Source organism: Arachis ipaensis, chromosome B08 (assembly GCF_000816755.2).
Source record: "Arachis ipaensis cultivar K30076 chromosome B08, Araip1.1, whole genome shotgun sequence".
NCBI classification, from domain to species: Eukaryota; Viridiplantae; Streptophyta; class Magnoliopsida; order Fabales; family Fabaceae; genus Arachis; species Arachis ipaensis.
Genome location: NC_029792.2, coordinates 52,289,631 through 52,299,479, shown reverse-complemented (window position 1 = coordinate 52,299,479; position 9,849 = coordinate 52,289,631).

The following is a 9,849-nucleotide window of genomic DNA, read 5'->3' as shown; positions in this document are numbered from 1 at the left end:
TCTTGATGGGCTTTGGAGATGAACCTTTCCATCTCCCATGACTCGGATGTGGAAGCTTTTGTCTTCCCTTTCCCCTTTCTATAGGATTCTCCGGTCTTAGGTGCCATCAATGGTAATGGAAAAACAAAAAGCTTATGCTTTTACCACACCAAACTTAGAATTTTGCTTGCCCTCGAGCAAGAAAAGAAGAATAGAAGAAGAAGAAGAAGAAGAAATGGAAGAGAGGGAGAGTGGGGAGTGTTTCGGCCAAGAAGGGTGTGGAGGGGTGTGTTGTGTGAATTTGATGAAGAATGGAGGGCTTTATATAAGGAAGAGAGAAGGGAAAAGGTTTCGGCCATATGGGTGGGTTTGGATGGGAAATTGGTTTTGAATTTTTGGAGTCATGATTGCACCAAGAAACTTGGCAGTTTGCTCTTCAGTAACATCCTCATTCTCTTCAGAAGAGGAATACTCATCAGAACGCATGAAGGGCATAAGGAGGTTCAATGGAATCTCTATGGTCTCTAGATGAGCCTCAAAGTCCTTTTGTTCCTCAGAGGGAAGCTCCTTATTGATCATTGGACGTCCCAGGAGGTCTTCCTCCTTAGGATTCACGTCCTCCACTCCCCTTGTAGGTTCGGCCATGGTTCTTATGTCAATGGCCTTGCACTCTCCTTTTGGGTTCTCTTCCGTATTGCTTGGGAGAGTACTGGGAGGGATTTCAGTGATCCTTTTACTCAGCTGGCCCACTTGTGCTTCCAAAATTCTAATGGAAGACCTTGTTTCATTCATGAAGCTCACAGTGGCCTTGGATAGATCAGAGACTAGATTTGCTAAATTAGAAGCATTTTGTTCAGAGTTCTCTGTCTGTTGCTGAGTGGATGATGGAAAAGGTTTATTATTGTTAAACCTATTTCTTCCACCATTATTAAAGCCTTGTTGAGGCTTTTGATCCTTCCATAAGAAATTTGGATGATTTCTCCATGATGAGTTATAGGTGTTTTCATGAGGTTCACCTAAGTAATTCACCTCTGCTATTGCAGGGTTCTCAGGATCATAGGCTTCTTCTTCATAAGAAGCCTTTTGAGTACTATTGGATGCAGCTTGCATTCCATGCAGACTCTGAGAGATCATATTGACTTGCTGAGTTAATATTTTATTCTGAGCCAATATGGCATTCAGAGTATCAACTTCAAGAACTCCCTTCTTCATAGGCGTCCCATTACTCACAGGATTCCTTTCAGAAGTGTACATGAACTGGTTATTAGCAACCATGTCAATGAGTTCTTGAGCTTCTGCAGGCGTTTTCTTTAGGTGAATGGATCCAACTGCAGAAGTGTCCAGTGACATTTTTGATAGCTCAGATAAACCATCATAGAATATATCCAGGATGGTCCATTCTGAAAGCATGTCAGAAGGACACTTTTTGGTCAATTGTTTGTATATTTCCCAAGCTTCATAGAGGGATTCACCTTCTTTCTGTCTGAAGGTTTGAACATCAGCTCTAAGCTTGCTCAGCTTTTGAGGAGGAAAGTACTTGGCTAAGAAAGCCGTGACCAGCTTATCCCAAGAGTTCAGGCTGTCTTTGGGTTGAGAATCCAACCATAATCTAGCTCTATCTCTTACAGCAAAGGGGAAAAGCATGAGCCTGTAGACTTCAGGATCTACTCCATTAGTCTTAACAGTATCACATATCTGCAAGAATTCAGTTAAGAACTGAAAAGGATCTTCAGATGGAAGTCCATGAAACTTGCAGTTCTGCTGCATCAGAGAAACTAATTGAGGTTTCAGCTCAAAGTTGTTTGCTCCAATGGCAAGAATGGAGATGCTTCTTCCATGTAAATTGGAATTAGGTGCAGTAAAGTCACCAAGTATTCTCCTTGCATTATTATTATTTTCGGCTGCCATCTCCTCTTCCTGTTCGAAAATTTCTGAAAGGTTATCTCTGGATTGTTGTACTTTAGCTTCTCTTAATTTTCTCTTCAGAGTCCTTTCAGGTTCTGGATCTGCTTCAACAAGAATGTTCTTGTCCTTGCTCCTGCTCATATGACAAAGAAGAGGGCACAGAAAAAATAATAATAATAATATGGATCCTTTATACCACAGTATAGGGATCCCTTTGTGAGTGGAAGAAAAGAGGGAGACAAAGAGTATGATGTAAGGAAAGAAACATAATTGTGAGGATGGCAGAGATGTGAGATGAGATGTTAGTAGATGAATGAATAAATAGAATAAGATGGGAGAGGGATAATTTTCAAAAATAATTTTTGAAAAAGGGTTAGTGATTTTCGAAAATGCTTTTTGAAAAATGTTAGTAATTTTTCAAAAAATTTTGAAATCAAAGATAAAAATAATTAGTTAATTAAAAAGAAATTTTTGAAAAAGAGGGAAGATATTTTAGAAAATTAGAGAGAGAGAGAGTTAGTTAGGTAGTTTTGAAAAAGTTAAGAAACAAACAAAAAGTTAGTTAGTTAGTTGAAACAAATTTTGAAAAGATAAGAAGTTAGGAGGTTAGAAAAGATATTTTGAAACCAACTTTTTGAAAAAGGTAAGATAAGAAGATATTTTAGAAATTAGTTTTGAAAAAGATTTGATTTTTAAAATCACAATTAATGACTTGATTCATAAGAAATCACAAGATATGATTCTAGAACTCAAGGTTTGAATCTTTCTTAACAAGCAAGTAACAAACTTGAAATTTTTGAATCAAAACATTAATTGTTATTGTTATTTTCGAAAATTTGGTATAAAAATAAGAAAAAGATTTTTGAAAAATATTTTTAGAATTTTTGAAAATAACTAAGAATTTTGAAAAAGATTTGATTTTTGAAAAAGATTTTGAAAAAGATAAGATTTTCAAATTGAAAATTTGATTTGACTCATAAGAAACAACTTGATTTTAAAAATTTTTGAAAAAGTCAACTCAAATTTTCGAATTTGATGAGAGAGAAAAAGGGAAAGATATTTTTTTGATTTTTGAATTTTTTTGAAGAGAGAGAAAAACATGAAAATTATGCAATGCATGAAATTTTTAGATTAAAATAATGAATGCATGCAAGAATGCTATGAATGTCAAGATGATGACCAAGAACACTATGAATGTCAAGATGAACATCAAAGACACAATTTTGAAAAATTTTTAATGCAAAGAAAACATGCAAGACACCAAACTTAGAATTCTTTAATGCTTAGACACTAAGAATTCAAGAATGCATATGAAAAACAAGAAAAGACACAAAACATGAAATCATCAAGATCAAACAAGAGGACTTACCAAGAACAACTTGAAGATCATGATGAACACTATGAATGCATGAATTTTCGAAAAATGCAAGATGCATATGCAAGTGACACCAAACTTATGATATGACTCAAGACTCAAACAAGAAACACAAAAAATATTTTTAATTTTTATGATTTTCTAATTTTTTTGGATTTTTTTCAAAAATTATACGAAAAAGAAAAAATAAGGATTCCAAAATTTTTAACATGAATTTCAAGAATCTTGCATTCTTAGTCTAAAGCTTCAGTCCAGGAATTAGACATGGCTCACTAGCCAGCCAAGCTTTCAATGAAAGCTCCGGTCCAAAACACTAGACATGGCCAATGGTCAGCCAAGCTTCAGCATGTAATTCAAACATGACACGCCTGACATACTCATTCCCAAAGGAATTAGACATGGCTTTACAGCCAGCCAGGCTTCAACATGCTTCATGAAACACTAGAATTCATTCTTAAAAATTTTGAATAAAATTTTTTGAAAATATTTTTATATTATTTTCGAAAACAGATGAGAAAATTTTAGAAATATTTTTGAAAAATTTTGTTGAAAATAAAATAAAAAGAAAATTACCTAATCTGAGCAACAAGATGAACCGTCAGTTGTCCAAACTCAAACAATCCCCGGCAACGGCGCCAAAAACTTGGTACGCGGAATCGTGATTACACTTTAATTATGTAAAATTCATCGCTCTTTCTTTCCCTGGAAATGGCTCCAAAAACGTGGTGCCAGTACCATGGTTCACAACTCCGTGTAACTGACCAGCAAGTGCACTAGGTCGTCCAAGTAATACCTTACGTGAGTAAGGGTCGAATCCCACGGAGATTGTTGGTATGAAGCAAGCTATGGTCACCTTGCAAATCTCGGTTAGGCAGATATAAATTGATTTAATCTTTGAGGAACAGCAGAGCTCCACATCTTAATCTATGGAGTGTAGAAACTCTACCGTTGAAAATACATAAGTGAAGTACAGACATGGCCGAATGGCCAACCCCTCTGATCTAAGAACCAGGCGTCCAAAGATGTCTAATACAATAGTAAAAGGTCCTATTTATAATAAACTAGCTACTAGGGTTTACATGAGTAAGTAATTGATGCATAAATCCACTTCCGGGGCCCACTTGGTGTGTTTGGGCTTAGCTTTAGCTTTCCACGTGCAGAGGCCATTTGTGGAGTTGAACGCCAGGTTTTGATCCATTTCTGGCGTTCAACTCTGGTTTTGGATCCTTTTCTGGCGCTGGACGCCAGATTTGGGTAGAAAGCTGGCGTTGAACGCCAGTTTACGTCATCTATTCTTGGCGAAAGTATGGACTATTATACCTTTCTGGAAAGCCCTGGATGTCTACTTTCCAACGCAATTGGAAGTGCGCCATTTCGAGTTCTATAGCTCCAGAAAGGGAGGTCAGAATCCAACAGCATCAGCAGTCCTTCTTCAACCTCTGAATCTGATTTCTGCTCAAGTCCCTCAATTTCAGCCAGAAAATACCTGAAATCACAGAAAAACACACGAGTCCAGAAATGTAAATTTAACATAAAAACTAATGAAAACATCCCTAAAAGTAACTAGATCCTACTAAAAACATACTAAAAACAATGTCAAAAAGCGTATAAATTATCCGCTCATCAAAGACGCAACAGAAGTCATCTCAGGACATGATGATCCCATTGTCATTACCATCATATTGGCCAATTCTAATATCCACAGAACATTAGTTGACCAAGGAAGCTCCGCGGATATCTTGTTCAAATCCACCTTCGACAAACTCAGCCTACAAGACAAAGAGCTCAGAGCATATCTGAACAGCTTGTTCGGACTAGGAGACACTCCAATACAACCACTTGGATATATTTCACTACACACGACCTTTGGAAAGGGAACCCGATCAAGGACACTTAATATAGACTACATCATAGTCGACGTGAGCTCAGCCTACAATGCCCTAATAGGTCGAACAACACTGAACTAACTCACCGTAGTAGTCTCGACTCCACACCTATGCATGAAGTTCCCAACTCCGCAAGGGATCACTACCATAAAAGGAGACCAAAAAATTACACAACGCTGTTACAATGAAAGTCTGAACATCAAAGGCAACCCCAAAGGAGAGAAATTCAACACTATTGAACTCAGTGAAATTCGAGCTTGCGAAGAACTTCGTGCGCAGCCTGAAGGTAAGACTGAAGAGGTCCAAATCGGTGATGCACGGGATAAGACGACAAATATCGGGGCAACCTTAAAGGGAGACTTAAAGGAGCATCTGATACAGTTCCTCAAGGATAATGCCGACCTCTTTGCATGGAAGGCCGCATACATGTTGGGCATAGATCCCAAACTAATGTGCCACAAACTGGCAGTATACCCAGGATCACGGCCAGTACAGCAGAAGCGTAAGAAGCTCGGACCAGAAAAATCCCAAGTCGTGGAAGAACAGGTACAGGCCTTACTAGAGGCAGGATTCATAAGGGAGGTAACATACCCACTATGGCTAGTCAATGTCGTATTGGTAAAAAAGTCAAATGGGAAATGGCGGATGTGTACTGACTACACCGACCTCAACAAAGCCTGCCCAAAATATCTCTACCCACTTCCCAGTATAGACAATCTAATGGATGCATCTTCCAGATACAACTACCTCTCCTTCATGGATGCTTACTTAGGATACAATCAAATTCCGATATATCCACCCGACCAAGAAAAGAGCTCGTTCCTAACTCCAAAAGCAAATTACTGCTATATCGTCATGCCATTCGGGCTCAAGAATGCAGGAGCTACTTATCAAAGTGAGGAATCATTATTATCCGACCTCACTAAAGTGTTCGATAAGATAAGAAAGCATGGTATGCGACTTAACCCCGCAAAGTGCACCTTCGCGGTAGAAGCTGGGAAATTCTTAGGCTTCATGCACACTCAAAGAGGAATTGAGGCGAACCCAGATAAATGCTGAGCTATACTTGACATGAAAATTCTGACCTGCGTCAAAGAAGTACAACAACTCAACGAAAAACTGGCAGCCTTGTCCCGGTTCCTAGCCGGTTCAGCCATAAGATCCCTTCCCTTTTATCCCACATTAAGGAAGGGGCAGAGGTTTGAATGGACCGTAGAGTGCGAACAAGCCTTCCAAGATTTCAAAAGTTTCTTGAGGTAACCACCCATTCTTACTCGACCACGGGAGGGAGAAGCACTCATACTATACCTTGCAGTAGGAAATCGGGCAATAGCCTCAGCACTAATCAGAGAGGACAAAAGTGGGCAACAACCCATCTACTTTCAACCAAATAGAAAAGTTCGCCTACACCCTCGTACTAACTTCTCGATGCCTCCGCCCATACTTTCAACCACACACTATCAAGGTTCGGACCAACCAACCCATAAAAGGCATTCTACAGAAGACAGAGTTAGCTGGAAGAATCCTCCAATATGAAACTCAGACAGCCATCAAATCACAATATTTGGTCGAATTTATTACTGAATACATTGATAATCCGGGAACTCCCATAAAGTGGAATCTTTATGTGGACGGTTCCTCAAACAAAACCGGGAGTGGCGCAGGTGTAATAATAGAAAGCGATCAGGGAACCCAAATCGAACTCTCGCTAAAGTTTGAATTCCCTACTTCAAATAATCAAGCCGAATACGAAGCATTACTAGCTGGTTTGAGGCTGGCTAATGAGGTAGCAGTCCAAAAGATCGCCATCTTCAGTGATTCACAGATAGTTACCTTACAAATAGAGGGAAATTATCAAGCTAAAGACCCCACCATGAAGAAGTATCTAGACAAAACTAAAGAATAGCTCGGACAACTCGGGGAGTATGAAGTCCAACATATACCTCAGGAATAGAATGCTCGGGCTGATGCTCTCTCAAAACTTGCCAGCACCAAACCATGGGACAATAATAGAAGCCTCATCTAGGAAATATTACAAAGCCCATTAATCTCAGAGGAAGAAAAGGTCCTAACCATATCAAATCAAGATCAAGGGTGGATGACCCCTATAATCAAATATCTCAAGACAGAGACACTCTCCACAGACAAAAAAAGAGGCAAAAAGGCTAGTACGAGAAGCACAGCACTACACCATGGTAGGCAACATCCTATATAGAAGCGGGATTTCGACACCCCTCCTAAACTGTGTAACGACCTCCAACACAAAGGAAGTTCTAGAAGAGGTACACAGTGGCATGTGTGGCAACCACTTGGGGGCACGAGCTCTTTCCAAAAAGGTACTCCGAGCCGGATTCTTCTGGCCAACCTTGCACAAAGAAGCGACATAGTTCGTCAGGACATGCCCACCATGTCAGAAGTATGCTAACTTCCATATCGCTCCGCCAGAAGAGCTTATCAGTATAACGTCACCCTGGCCGTTCGCAAAATGGGGGCTGGACCTCCTCGGACCCTTTCCCCAAGGATCAAGATAAGTTAAATTCGTCATCGTAGGGGTAGACTATTTCACAAAATGGATTGAGGCAGAGCCCCTAGCCAATGCCACTGCTCAAAGAAGTCGGAAATTTCTATATAGGAATATCATTACAAGGTTTGGAGTCCCTTACTCCATTACCACAGATAATGGTACTCAATTTACTGATACAGGCTTTAGGAACTTGGTAGATGACTTGAAAATAAAGAGCAATTCACATCTGTAGAACACCCACAAGCTAATGGACAGGCAGAAGCCGCCAACAAAGTCATACTAACCGGACGGACACTACAGGATGCAAAGGGAGCTTGGGCAGAAGAGCTTCGACAAGTCCTATGGGCATATCGGACAACTCCGCACTCCACCATAGGAGAATCACCCTTCCGACTTGCTTACAGAATGGAGACAATGATCCCAGTGGTGATAGAGGAAGGATCCCCCAGAACAATCCTCTATAATGAAGAAGCCAACTCCCAAAACCAAAGGGAAGAGCTCAACTTACTACCCGAGGTCCGAGAAAGAGCTCGGATTAGAGAGAAAGCGCTAAAGCGTCGAATGACTTCAAGGTATAATCAGAAGGTAATCCAGCGAAGCTTCGCCAATGACGATCTCATCCTAATCCGAAATGACATTAGAACAGGTCGATCAGGAGAGGGGAAGCTAGCAGCAAATTGGAAAGGACCTTACCGTGTTGTAGAGGTACTAGGAAAAAGGCTACTACAAGGTGTCCGATCTTGAGGGGCGAGAGCTACCAAGGTCATGGCATGCCTGTAACCTAAGAAGGTACTATAGTTAGAAAGTGATAAAGATCTTAGGTCAAGGTGCTCACTTTTTCCTTAAAAGGTTTTTTAATGAGGCTCCAAGCCAAGATCTACAAAATTACCCGACTTAGAAGGGTAAGCACTTATATGTATATATACTTCTCTATTTTATATTTCCTACTTGAATAAAGTTTTTCAGATTTCATAAAAAAGTAATCTACGAAGACGCATTAATCTGAGTGCAAGAATTCACCGTCCGATTCCGACAAGGTCGGCAAGATGAAAACCAAATTCATCGCCCGATCACGACAAAGTTGGCAGATGAAAACTAAATTCATCGCCGATCAGGAGAAAGTTGGCAGAATGAAAACCAAATTCATCACACGATTACAAAAAGGTCGGCAAGGTGAAAGCAACAAAAACAGATTAATGCAAGAAGTTATAAAAAGTAATGCATAAAAAGTGGCCTAACGAGGTCTTACTAAAAATGAACTACTAAAAATAACTTAAGAAGGACCGTCAAAGAAGAAGTCGGACCAAATCGATCAACGCAAAAAGTTATAAAAAGTAATCCATAAAAAGTGGCCTGACGAGGTCTTACTAAAAATGGATTACTAAAAATAACTTAGGAAAGGACCAACAAGAGAAGTCGGACCAACAAACGCTACAGCTCGGACCGACAAGAAAAGTCGGTCCAAACAAAAAGCATGCACTAAAAGGGATACAGCTTTGCCCAAAAAGCCACGGCTCCCTAACAAGGCTATCCAAATTGTTTAGCCTAACTAGAAAGGTTCTACGAGAACACTAAAAAGTTGCTGGACAAATTAGCCCCAAGGGTCATCTCGCCCAACCAGAACGATCTATAAAGATCTACAAAATTTGCTAAGGTTGCAAAAAAGAACGATCAACATATCAAAAGAAACGCAGCCATCATTAAAAGACTCAGAAGGCGACCTGAAAGAGGGCCTCAAGAGTTTAAAGTATTTTGTTTTTCTACTTAATAAGTTGCATAGAAGCAACTAAAAGTCATGGGAGCCAAACCATAAACAAAGTACAAAAAATAGAGTTCAAAAAGCCCACAAATTGGGCTATACAGATAAAACGGATATGTCATAAGGTGTTCAAAGTTTCCCCAGTAGTAGCATCAGTAGCTGAAAGAGGAGGAATAATATTCACTGCGGTGGCGTCCATGGTCCCATCCTCACAATTAAGAATTTCACAATCTAGCTCAGGTTGAGAAGGGTCGACTTCAGCAGAAGGATTTGAAGAAGTCGTGGCTGCAGAAGCTTTGGCTGGTCGTGCAGGAGGAGGAGGTTCATCATCCTCGTCATCTGGGGCGGGCACTATTTTACCATCCTCCACTACATTGTCCAGGATAAAGAGAGTCAGGTCGAGTTCAGGAGCAAGAACTCG